Source organism: Myotis brandtii, unplaced genomic scaffold (genome assembly GCF_000412655.1).
Source record: "Myotis brandtii unplaced genomic scaffold, ASM41265v1 scaffold547, whole genome shotgun sequence".
Taxonomy (NCBI): Eukaryota; Metazoa; Chordata; class Mammalia; order Chiroptera; family Vespertilionidae; genus Myotis; species Myotis brandtii.
In genome coordinates, this window is record NW_005370024.1 from 2,559,480 (window position 1) to 2,572,064 (window position 12,585).

The following is a 12,585-nucleotide window of genomic DNA, read 5'->3' on the forward strand; positions in this document are numbered from 1 at the left end:
AGCCAAGCCCACAGCATATTAGGAGAATTGAGAAGGGATGTAATTATGGCTAAATGTGGGGTATATAGGAGCAGGTGAGTCTAGACTGGTCAAACTAGAGCTGTAGCCAAATCATTCAAGCTTCACAGGAGCTCCTCCAGAATTACAGTGACCATAGAATCTTTGATCCTAACTGTCCTTTTGTCACATTCCCTTATAGCTTTTCCCAGCTTTTATGGAATTTCTTTGACTCTAGGCCAGGTCTTTTTTTCTTGAAACAATTCAAAGATTGTGTTCAATCTCACTTCTAATCCCAGGTACCCACAAGTCATTCTTTCACAGGCTGAGCCTCAGTGTCCTGAGCACCCAGGGAAGGGTCAGGAAGATGTACTCAATTTTTATTAAATAAACTAGAGGCCCAGTGCATAAAATTTGTGCATGGAGGGGGTCCCTCAGACCAGCCTGCACCCTCCGCAATCCAGGACCCCTCGGGGGATGTCCGACTGCCGGTTTAGGCCCAATCCCGGGATCGGGCCTAAACCGGCAGTCAGACATTCCTTTCGCTATCCGGGACTCCTGGTTCCTAACTGTTTGCCTGTCTGACTGCCTGATTGCCCCTAACCACTCGCCTGCCTGCCTGATTGTCAGGGCCAGCCTGACAGGTTGAGCCGGGCTGAGGTAGGGAGGTGGGAATTGAGAAAAGAAAGAAAGACAGGAAAGCGGGATCGGGAGGACTGCAGCTCAATCGAGGAACTGTAGCAGCTTTATTAACCACACAATGCTTTTTATACACAACACACTGAATAGGAGGTCTGTCAAGAGGAATGTATTCTTTGTTTCTCTTAATCTCTAAGGGAGAGACAGAGCAGAAGGACAAATTCTCGGTACAGCATATCTCAGTAAATAGTTACAGACTTCTTGGTAAGCCAGGAAAGGCTGTTCTCATTCTACAAAGGTTGCTCTAATTCTACTGATAACTGCCATCCAAACAAGTCTGGGAAAACTGTGTGGGTAAGGGTCCCAGCCTTGCTAGCCCCTTCGGGTGCAAGGACCATGTCAGCTTACACCCGGTCTCCAACACCTGATCACCCCTAACCACTCACCTGTCTGCCTGATCACCCCCTGACCACTTGCCTGCCTGCCTGATTGCCTCTAACTTCTCTGCCTGCAAGCCTGATCACTCCTAACTGCTCGCCTGCCTGTCTGATCACCCCTAACCACTTCTGCCTTGGCCCCTGCTGCCACGGCTTCATCTGGAAGGATGTCCGGAATGACGTCTGGAAAGTCATTCAGCTGTCCAGTCTAACTAGCATATTATGCTTTTATTATTATAGATTATTATAGATAAGTTCTGAGTCAAGGAATAGATATCTGTCAATTATGCTTTGAGGCAAAGTAGCCCTTGTTGCTAACAGGTCTCCTATCAACTTCAACAGATGCCTTTAGCTAATCCAGGGGTTCTCAACCTCAACTCTGTAAATATTTTGAGCAATATGAGTGTCATGGAGGCTGTCCTGTATATTGTAGGATATTCATCAGAGTACTGGCTTCCACCCCCTAAATCACTAGCACCCCACTCCCTGAGCTGTGAAAACTCCAAATGTCCCCCTGATAATGTTAAATGTTTCTCCTGGAGCAAAATCTCCTGTGGTTGAGAACTGTTGACCTAATTTCGTATTTTGGCTAGTGTATTTTTTACACGCCAATGGTCCCTTCTTACAGATGCAGTATGTTTTCATGGAGCTTCTGATCTTTTCTAACAGTCGTAGATACTATTACTTCAATGCTATTTGCCAGGCACCTTATGAAGGTGTTCCTGCCACAAGCACCATTTTACAGATAGGAAATTTAGGCTTATGGAGTTCAGTTTTCCTATGGAATAGAAATAGTGAAAAGTGCATCTAGAATTTGAATCCTAGCTATTTGACTCCAAAGACAGTCTCTTATCCACTCTTATAATTACTTCCCAGGCAAAAGACAAACAACAACTACCTATATGCCTAGAAGATACTTTTGTATGAATACCAGGGAATTTGTTAAAACCCGGTTTCACCAATTCATTTTGGGAAACAAAACTCCCAAAATATTCAATGATTTGATTACTTAAAAAGCGACTATTAAGATAAAGAGTGGCTATCAACCAGAGACAGAGGCTGAAATTTCTGCTTTGACAGACAAGCTAAGCCGGATGAGCTGTGTCCATTCTTTCCAGAGGGTTCTGCATGTCACTCATCATAACACATTATATTGCCCATGTAGCCAGCCTCACATGCCTGTTCTATCAGACTGGGAGTTTGCTCAGAGTAGAAAAATTTATTTCATCTTTTTTGTAAGCAGCAAGCATTTTTCCAAGTAAGTAGAAGGTACTCAATCAAAGCTGGTTGAATGGATGAATGAATGAATGAATGAACAAATGATTCCTAGGTACACAGGTACATGTAAGCATATATATAGGAGTCACAAGTGGCCCCTGGCAGCCCAGGTACAAATGAAAGCCTGTCAAGCTAACCACTTACAGAAAGTGTTTTCTATTATCTAGACAGGAAGCTGCTGGGAGCGAAGTACATAGATTTAAAGCAACAAATAAAGTAAGAAAAAATTGGCCCAAATCAATAAAAAGTGTTCGTCCTCTCTTTTCTGTTTTATAACCCAGGCTGTGGCTGACCCAAACCACCCAACTCAATTCCACCCCCATTTAGGACTATTACCTGCCTTGTTAAATATGCAGGGGCACTGCCCTCAGGAAAGGGGCAAGCACTTTGGCACCACAGATCGATCGGCAGCGCCTCTTTACCAGGGCTTTTTGAAAGAGATTACAGAACAGCTCTGAGTTGGACAGGTTTCCCAGACTTGGAGCTCAGCCACCAGAGACAGTCGCAGCCCTCTCTGTCCCCACCACCCACAGCCCTGGACACAGGGCATGACCACTTTGTTCCCAGGAAGAATTCCTGACTTGGAATGGTTTTCCCACTTATCCCTGTCTTAGTGGTTGTCATTCTGTTTCAGATGATCATCTTTAGGATCTGCTTTTGTCACAGATGCTGAGGCCCAGAGTGGTGCTCAGTGTTCATGAAGCAGCTGAAGCTTGAGGATGGGAAATGACTTGCCCACGGTCCCTGGGGAGGGCAGCTGCAGGCCTGGGATTAGCTCAGGAAAGGCTGATGGGCCCAATGGCAGGACTGAGGAGCTAATGGGCTGGATGTTCCACTGGACCCGATGGAAGCCTCCTTGGAGACATTGAGCAAGCAGACTGGAGCCAGATTGGAGATCTTTTAATTGACGGTTGTGGTTATTCCTGGATCCTTACCTCTCAGACGTTATTCTCCACATCCCCGCCTCACTCTCCCTGCCTCTGCCACCCCAGATTCCTGAGCTGTTTCTCTGAATGACACCCTAACACATCCCTTTTTACTTACAGTTCTCTCTGCCCGGAATGTTCCTGCCCCAGGTATATTCATAACCTGTACACTCAACTTCATTCAGGTCTCTGTTTAAACATCCCATTAGCAGGAAGACTGTCTCTGCACAATTAACCTAAATAGCAAATGCCACCCAGCACATCTTATCCTCCCACCCTCCTATATCTTCCTGATCAGCTGGCATCTGATGGGCAGATACTGATAATTTCCCACTATCCACTGTCCCAACAGAATGTAAGCTCCTTGAGGTCAGGGATTTGGTTAATTCACTGGCCATAAGAAATGTGTTGGGCACATAGAAAGAGCTTAATAAATAAATATTTTTTAGTGATAAATAAGTAAAAGGGTCATGATCAGGATGTCTTCTCTGATTGGCCAATGACCATAATGGGGCAGGGGTTGGCCCCTCTGGCTAGAAGGAGCATGAACTGTAGTCCTGAGTGAAAGACCCCTGGGCCCAGAGCCATACTAGTGTCTTTCCTGTGAGCAGCCTGTAAAATCTGATTGGAGACATCTCAGTGGCAGAAAGTATCCTCCATTGTTCAGCAATTCCACGCATTACCATAATGACTTGGCAAATCAGCCTCAGAATCTGAAAACTCATGGCAATTCTGAGAAACTTTAGACTCAAGCAGTCTCCAAGGGGATGTCAGTGATCGGTTCGGGGTGGGCTTTTTGCAGGTACTACTTGTGTGTTTCACTTAGGTCCCAGTGTAAGGGAATAAGGTATAGTTTTCCCACCTTTTATTTTTTAAGATGTTTTCATTGATTTTTAGAGAGAGAGGAAAGGAGAGGGGAGAGAGAAACATTGATGTGAGAGTGGAACATCCATCGGCTGCCTGTTGTATACCCCCCACCAGGGATTGAGCCTGAAACCCAGTCATGTGCCCTGACTGGGACTTAAACCAGCAACCCTTCAGTGAATGGGACACTGCCCAACCAACTGAGCCACACCATCCAGGGCAGGTTACATGCCTTTTATGCAGCAGAGTATATGTAATCCATTCACAGGCAAGGCAAGTCTGTAAATCCTACCTTGTGTGTGTGTGTGTGTGTGTGTGTGTGTGTGTGTGTGTATGTGTGTGTGTGTGTGTTTAGGGGAAGGCTAGCTTCTGTGGCATTGTTTTAACCAGAATCATCAGTTAAGTGGAGTCACGAAGCTATGGCTTTTGATATTCATCTCAAATATCACAGGAGCCACGTTGGCTCCAAACAGTGTTTCTGCCTTATTTCCAGTCCTTAAGTGCTCATCTTCAATTTCATCTTGAGAGTAGACACAATTCAACCTGTGTAGTACTACCCTTAAAGCTAGGCACCACGGCCTCCATCCTGAGCCCCAGGTTTTAGAAGCTGCTACACATTACACACATATTAGAAAATGTATTTATTAAAGACTTTACCATCAGCTCTGCTACTTGGCATCCAGCACTCAGCTCTGACATAGCATGTTCCCCAACCAATCCTGAACCTCCACTCCTGGGGGTGCTCAAACCCCAGGAAAATGCTTCCTCACATCTCTGGCCCTGAGTCCCCGAAACAAAAGGTAAATGCATGTGAATGCCCTGGATGTTTATAGGTGTGCTATTGCCAGTGTCAGAGATGCTGTGGGACTTGAGCAGTAGGAGCAACTTAGGCAAGAGAAGAACATAATTAAATCCTTCTTTGAAGGTAGTACAGATGCAATAGATTTGTGCATGGCAAAGTAGCACAAAACATCCATTTTCTTGCTTTGTGTTTACATTCCATCTCCTGGTTCCAGAGGTTTTCACATCGGTTCCCCACGACAGCTAAGAAATCTTTTCCTACATTAAATAATTCATCTTGCTCTGACAATTTTATGTTTGTTTGTAGATATAACAGGCATGAAGCATGGGACTGATTCTTTACATTGGTAATGAGAATGAACATTACATGCTAGAATAATAAATAGTGTTCCTAAAAAAACGAGTAAGATTTAATTAAATTTGAAAATAATCAAATAAAATAGTTTAGCTTTATGTTAAATAATTCAAATGTGTTTTTTTACATTTTGACATAAAGTAATTATAATTTGAAATTTTATTATAATTTTAAGTTACTTTCAATTAAAATTATTCGGGTGACACTGTTTAATTAGGTTTCAAGTGTACATTTCTGATATAAGATCTGTATATTGCACTGTGTGCCCACCACCCAAAGTCAAAACATCTTTCATCATCATATATTAGGCCCCCTTCTCCCACCTCCCCTTTCCTCTGGTAACCACCACACTGTTGTCTGTGTCCATGAGTTTCAGTGTCATATCCCACATATGAGTGAAATCATATGGTTCTTACCTTTTTCTGACAGACTTATTTCACTTAGCATAATATTCTCAAGGACCATCTATGTTGACCTAAATGGCAGTATTTCATTATTTCTTATGACTGAATAGTATTCCATTGTATATTTTAAAATAATAATAATGTTCATCTTTTGATTTTTTTACATTTAGTTTAATTTACAATTTGATGAACATTTATTAAAATTTTATAGCCTTTGAATAGATTATATTTTACTTTTCAATCTTTTAAATCATTTAGAATGAGAACAAATTTGAAATTGCAATATAATCCAGAGATGAAAAATCTAGCTCAGAGAAAAAAAAAAAAAGCTGAAAATAAAGGAACAAAGGAAACATTTTTGAAAGTTTCAAAAACTATTTCTTTAACAAAACTGAATAAATTTAATTTTATATAAATCACATAAAATTAGTGACAATTGCAGTATAAATTTTGATGTAAAAAAATGAACAATGAAAGTGAACAAGGAAATTACTTTCATCAAAACTACAACCTGAGTAAGTCAGATAAAATCAACACAACATTGTAAAATTTACTAAAGTAAGACATAATTACTGATCAAAAAGAGTGAATGCATGGGTCTCTGTTTCTACCCTTGCTCTGAACCATGGGAGTCAACCTTCCCAGAACTCGCTACAGAATAAGGTGTCCCAACCTCAACTTTCCCTTGCTTTACTGTCCCTAAATACAAATCCAGCAAACCTGCCTTTTCACAGTAATCATTACAGAAAAAAGACAGCACAATGTATGACAAATATGGAGAAGCACAGCATTAAGGCCAACTGCCCGCATTCAATGGTCAATCCTCACTGTAAGAGAGTTAATAGAACTTACTTTGAATTTCTCTTCCATTTTATTCACTTATTTTTAACAATCATACATGCATTGAGTACATGTTATATACAAGGTCTTTGCTAAATGCTTTATATGTTCTACCATATTTGATGTTTGAACAACCTTATGAAAAAATTAGTATTACTTTTTTTTATTCAAAGATGAGGAAACAGGTAAGGTAGTGCCTTACCCATGGCGATCCATTTAGCGAGGATGGTGCTGGAATTTGAACCCAGGTTGTTTGGGTCAAGACCCCACAAATAACCTATGATGCCCCCTATTAAATTAAACTAGCTTCAGGATGGGGGTGGAGTGTGTCCACCCTTTATCCCTTCTGGATTATTATTATTTTTGTTGTTGTTAATCCTCACCTGAGGATATTTTTCCATATATTTTTAGGGAGAGTGGAAGAGAGAGGGAAAGACAGAGAGAAAGATCTATATGAGAGAAACACATTGATTGGTTGGCTCCTGCACTCACCCCAATCAGGGCCCAGCCGGGGAGGAGCCTGCAACCAAAGTATGTGCCCTTGACTGGAATTGAACGGGGGACCCTTTGATCTGCAGGCCGACACTCTATACACTGAGCCAAACTGGCTAGTGTATTTTGGATTATATTTTAACAAAAGGACATGGTGTCTCCTCCTTGAAGCTCTTCTTTCACTGCCATAAACAACATCAATGTCTATTCTCTCCTTATAGTATATGAGCTCCTTAAACATGGACTGCATCTTATTCATCTTTGTATCCCTGTGCCTACAGCAGGTGTGATGTATTCTAGGAGGTATGTAAGTATTTGATAAGTGAATGCATGAAAATGACTAAAGAGAGTGCAAGGAGTGACCCTTACCTCCAGTGAATCAAGATTTCTAAAGATCTCCAGAGCACATGATATCTGTTTGGGAAACTCATGACCTCCCTTTCCTTCTGGCTCTTCCATGCTGTGAGTAGAGGCATGGGCCCTCTCACAAGTATCACATAGAAGCATTTTCTCTTCTTTTCTCCCCTCACTCAGTCTTGTCTATAGGACCAGGAGTGATTTGTCTGACTATTAAGGAAGGGATGGAAGACCAAGAATGCCTGGCACAACCCCATTTGGAATCTCTTTGCCTAGTGAACCCACAGAATAGAGGCTTTCTCTTCTTCAACCCTCCATCCACATTGGAGGTTCAAATGACTAAGCGTCCTGGGACACCTTCTAAAGACAGATCAGGAGGCTCACCTCTGGGACCATGTTCAGTCTCTTTAGGTCCACGGGACTGAGCAGGTCTGACTTTCATACAGCAGGCAGGGCAAACATCTGATCTGCAAACCCTATGCTTCCTCAAGCTGGAACTTGGAGGAAAGGACAGAAAGCCTGATTTGGACTGCAGGTCAAAGCCACATTTTCCAATCGACCTTAACCCACAATAAAGCTATTTTTGTCCCTATTTGATTCCTATGTATGTTTCTCAATTGATTTTGAACTTTCAAGAGGGAAGAGGTTGAGCAAAGTCTATTTCTTTAGAACCCTCCTCTAAGCAAGAATGATTAATTTTGGTAAAGTGTTACAGTTTAGCCTTAAAATATGATTATGATAGATCCCTACTCGTACCTTATCTGGCTCTTTTCTCAGAAATGCCTTCCTTTATTCCTATATTGTAGGGGCTCCCACTGTACTCCATGACTTTTGCACTCAATGCTCTTCAGAATAATACCACAGTGAGTGTCATATTATAACTGTGACTTGTTTTCTGTAGGCTACACAACCCTCAGACTCAAAGCCCTTTAGAGATAGGGAGATAAAGACCTTGTCTTAACTAACTCTTCACTGAAATTCCTATAGCCGGCTCCATGCTCAGTATTTAGAGTGCAGGTAACACATAAATATAAGTAAATATTAATAAATGAGGAAATTATAAATTAAATTAATATGTGATTCTAGTGCCCTGGAACTTTAACTTCCTTGTTAATGTTTAGAAAAATATTTCAAAACACTTCAAGAATTTAATATGACATTTAAAAATGTTGTCAAGTCAAGCAAGCTAGTGAGATGGCAAGTGTCCAAGGTGAAAGTGGCCCCGCTTAGGAGTGTGAGGGCTTAGATGCCATCACCACTCTGCCTTCAACTCAGCATGCAGTCTAAACTTGATAATGGGAGCTCTCTGGGTACATGATTCAGACCCCATGGAATTCTCATATTTTTATAAAATTGGATAATACTTGATTAGGCAGAAAAAGATCACTTCTCATTGCACTGAATAAGGGAACCTGAAGAGATGAGCTGGGTTCTTCAACTATCCAATGACAAGATCAGAGCCAGGAAATGGAAGTCCATGCTTACCAGACCTCTGTGTGTCTATGTGCTCTCCAAGCAGCCATCATGTCTCTCATTAAACACCCATATGCCCAGATTCAGTAGGCACTGAAGATGGAATAGAACTCTGGAAGTCTCCTGTCTGATGGAAGAGGGACATTTATCAAGCAGGAAATATAGACAAAATTGAAAACTGTTACAATGTAGGAAGTTTGGTACCAAAGATATAGGAAGCCATGCAGAAGTATCTTCCAAACTCACCTAGGAATAAGGAGGTCAGGTTATTCATTCCAGGGTGATTTATGATCTGTGTTTCAATGTTTGAGTCAGAATAGTGAATGAGTGTGGAAGCAGAGATAGTGGTTGGGGTGGGTCATTCCAGGGGAAAGGAAGATCACATGGAAAGAAGCCTCTTCACCCCATTTTCCACCTCCCTTTCTACTCTCCATTTTTTCAAATTTCTTAATATGCCCACTTTCCAATAACCTCTATCCTGCCCACATGCTGGTTCCTCTACCCAAAAAGGTGTTACCCCTACTGTCCCTTGGATGGTTCCTCATGTAATTTCTATAAGGAGGCCTTCTCTGCCTGCCCTCAGTCCAAAATAATACCCCCATCATCTACCTTTTTTGAAGACTACTACTCTGGATGATTCATATCCACTTATATTCCAGGTGACAATATAACAGAATTGGCATCACTGCCACCAGAGCCAGAACTTGGTTGGGATAAGTGAGGTCCCTGGGACACAAAATCAAAATGCTACTCACAGTCAGGATTATACGAGTGCACCATGCCATCTGTGTTTAATGTCAATTTCTGCTGTGTCTTTCCTGATGTATGGCCTGTGCTTACTTCTATAATAGAAGATAGATAACATTTGTCTTCTCATATTTACTTCAGCTCTTAATGATGAGGAGCTCTGCCTTGTTCAACTCAGTATTCTTATGCTTATTAGAGTTCCTAGCTCATTATGGACACTAATTAAACGTGAGTTTATTGAATTATGTGGTCTTGGAAGGTAAACACATTTTGTTTGTTTGGTTGGTGGTTTTTCTAAACAGATTTTATTACACAAATTAGAGGCCTGGTGCATGAAATTCGTGCACGGTGTGTGTGTGTGTGTGTGTGTGTGTGTGTGTGTGTGTGTGTGTTTGTCCCGCAGTCAAGCCTGTACCCTCTCCAATCTGAGACCCCTCGAGGGATGTCCGATTGCCCTCCCCCTGCTGGCCTGGTCACCCCCAACTGTCCTTCTCTGCAGGCCTGGTCCCCCCAACTGCCCTCCCCTGTTGGCCTGGTTGTTCCCAAATGCCCTCCCCTGCAGGCCTAGTTCTCCCCAACTGTCCTCCCCTGCAGGCCTGGTTGCCTCCAACTGCCCTCCCCTGCCAGTCTGGTCCCCCCAACTGCCCTCCTCTGCTGGCCTGGTCCCCCCCAACTGCTCTCCCCTGCAGACCTGGTCCCTCCCAACTGCCCTCCCCTGCAGGCCATCTTGTAGTGGCCGTCTTTGACCACATGGGGGCGACCATCTTGTGTGTTGGAGTGATGGTCAATTTGCATACTGGTTGTGAATAATTAGCATATCATGGCTAATTAGCATATCCCTCTCTTACTATATAGGATGTTTACAAACTAAGGTCAACACTGTTCTCCAGTTCTTGGCAGGGGACACTGATGATAATAAACTAACAAGCAAAAATATTGAAGCTAAAATATTGATGAAATATCTTAGAAGGGAGACATAATAAAAAGAAGGCATTTACTGGGAAATACTGACATTAAGACTGAGACATGTGGACCAAATCTTACAGAATAGAGTATGTTATCTGAGATTTTAATCTTACACAACTGTTATAAGCATTATAAAATTAAGTTTCAAGCATATTTTAAAATAATTTGTAAGTTTTAAAATTATATACAATTTTAAAGCATTCTTATTTAACAACAGCATTGCTTTTCTAACATAGTACTAATCACAGACTATCCAGTATTCTAGATAATGCCACATATGTCAATCTTCTCTTTATAATAAAGGTCCCTGCTGTCAATGGAGGTTGTATCTTTTATATCTATTTCCCTCTCTCTCCTTCCCTTTCTCCCTCTTTGGTTCCCTCCCTTTCTCTTTTTCCACTTCTCTTTTCCCCTTTCTCCTGCCCTCCTTCCCCTCCTCCTCCTTTTCTTCCACTTCTTCTTGTTCTCCTCTCCCAGCATTTTCCTTAGAACTTAGCACAGTTAAGAGCTCAATAACATCTATTGTTTGAATTAAATAAACTTTCTGAATATCCACTTATGTAGTGTTTTGCCAAAAATTGTACATAATTTTTTATCTGACAAGTCATAATCCAACAAAATAAGTGTTTAAAATTATAGAATATACATAATGCAACCAAACAAGTACAATTAAATTTATGAGATATGAAATTAAACTATATTTTGTGGTATTAATGAGGCAAACTTGAGGGAATCTGTGTGATAGGAAATATAGCATTGAGCAAAGAGAAAAGACAGAACTAGTGATGTGAATTGATCTAACAAAATTAAGTTAACTGTAATGAAGGTGTCCCTGGCACTGTCCATGGTGCTGACAAATTCTTAACTTTAGAAACAAGTCACTGTTGTCCAGATTCTCCCAGAATTTCCTAGCATAACAGGAGAGGTCATAAGTGGTAGACAACAGAGGGTGATTGGGGAAGACTACTTTGAGAAGAATCTCTGTCTCTTTCTTACTCTCTCTCTCTCTTAGATAACATATATAATATGAAATAGCCAATGAAGTAAAATTACAGATGATGATAAGAAGGACAAGGAAAAGGAGAAGGAGGATATTGGTTATTACAACCAATATGTATTTGAACCCTTATGTTTTCTACCCACATGTTTAAAATGAAACAACTTTATGAATTGGGTAACATCTTCATTTTTCAAGTGAGAGAGAAAATATGTTTCCAAAAATTGAAAACTCAACATGGGTTTAAAAGCACAATAGGCTTGCTCAAAATGTTATTTTGGTCTCAGGATACCCATAATGGCCAGAAAATAAAGTTAATGTTTCAGGTCTAATGTTTCATGTTTGCAAACAATATCTTATAACCAATTGTTTACAGATGATCTTAGCAAAAGGGTAAAGATTAGGAAATAAGTTGAAAGATATCAATGCATTCAAGTTATAAAGAAAACACATTACAAATTATTTAAAATTAAATATACACATACATATCTTCTGAGAAGTGTACCTCTGTGCATTTTATATGCAAAAGATCTTAAGTACATATATAAAAATATTATTAAATAAAAATTTAGAATAAATTTTATAATAATGAATATATTAGATATCTCTACATGATAAATAAAAATTTAAAACAAGGAGAAATACATATAAAAATAAAAATTCAAGAGTTAGGAAGGATTAAGAAAAGAGTGAGATTTTATATAGCTATTTATATATGTGGTTGTGTATTACAAGGAATTATCCATCTGAAACTGTCTGCAAATAAATAGTGCTGAACAGATAACCTTAGCAGATTTTTTTTTTTTTTTGGTTTTCCATCAGTCTTGAATATTGCTCTCCTTGATCTAAGGAAAGTTATTTTCAAATCCTGAAGTTTGTCAAGGTTTCTTTTTAAAGGATTGCTTCTTCCATGAGTCATTATCTTAGGATTTCATTTCTCAGAAGAGTTCTCAGTTTAGCTTTTCAATCCCTGGTGGCTATTACGTCTGTTTGTTAACAGCTAAGTGGTTGA

At 40.5% G+C, this 12,585-nt stretch overlaps 1 long non-coding RNA gene across 1 annotated transcript in view; it reads right to left on the reverse strand.

Moving 5' to 3' along the window:
• Positions 1-942: 942 nt before the first annotated feature.
• LOC106728152 overlaps positions 943-12,585 on the reverse strand; it is a 19,900-nt gene continuing 8,257 nt past the window's right edge. The window contains exon 3 of the long non-coding RNA XR_001364409.1: positions 943-1,060. This is a non-coding gene — a long non-coding RNA (uncharacterized LOC106728152). The remainder of the gene's footprint in view (positions 1,061-12,585) is intronic.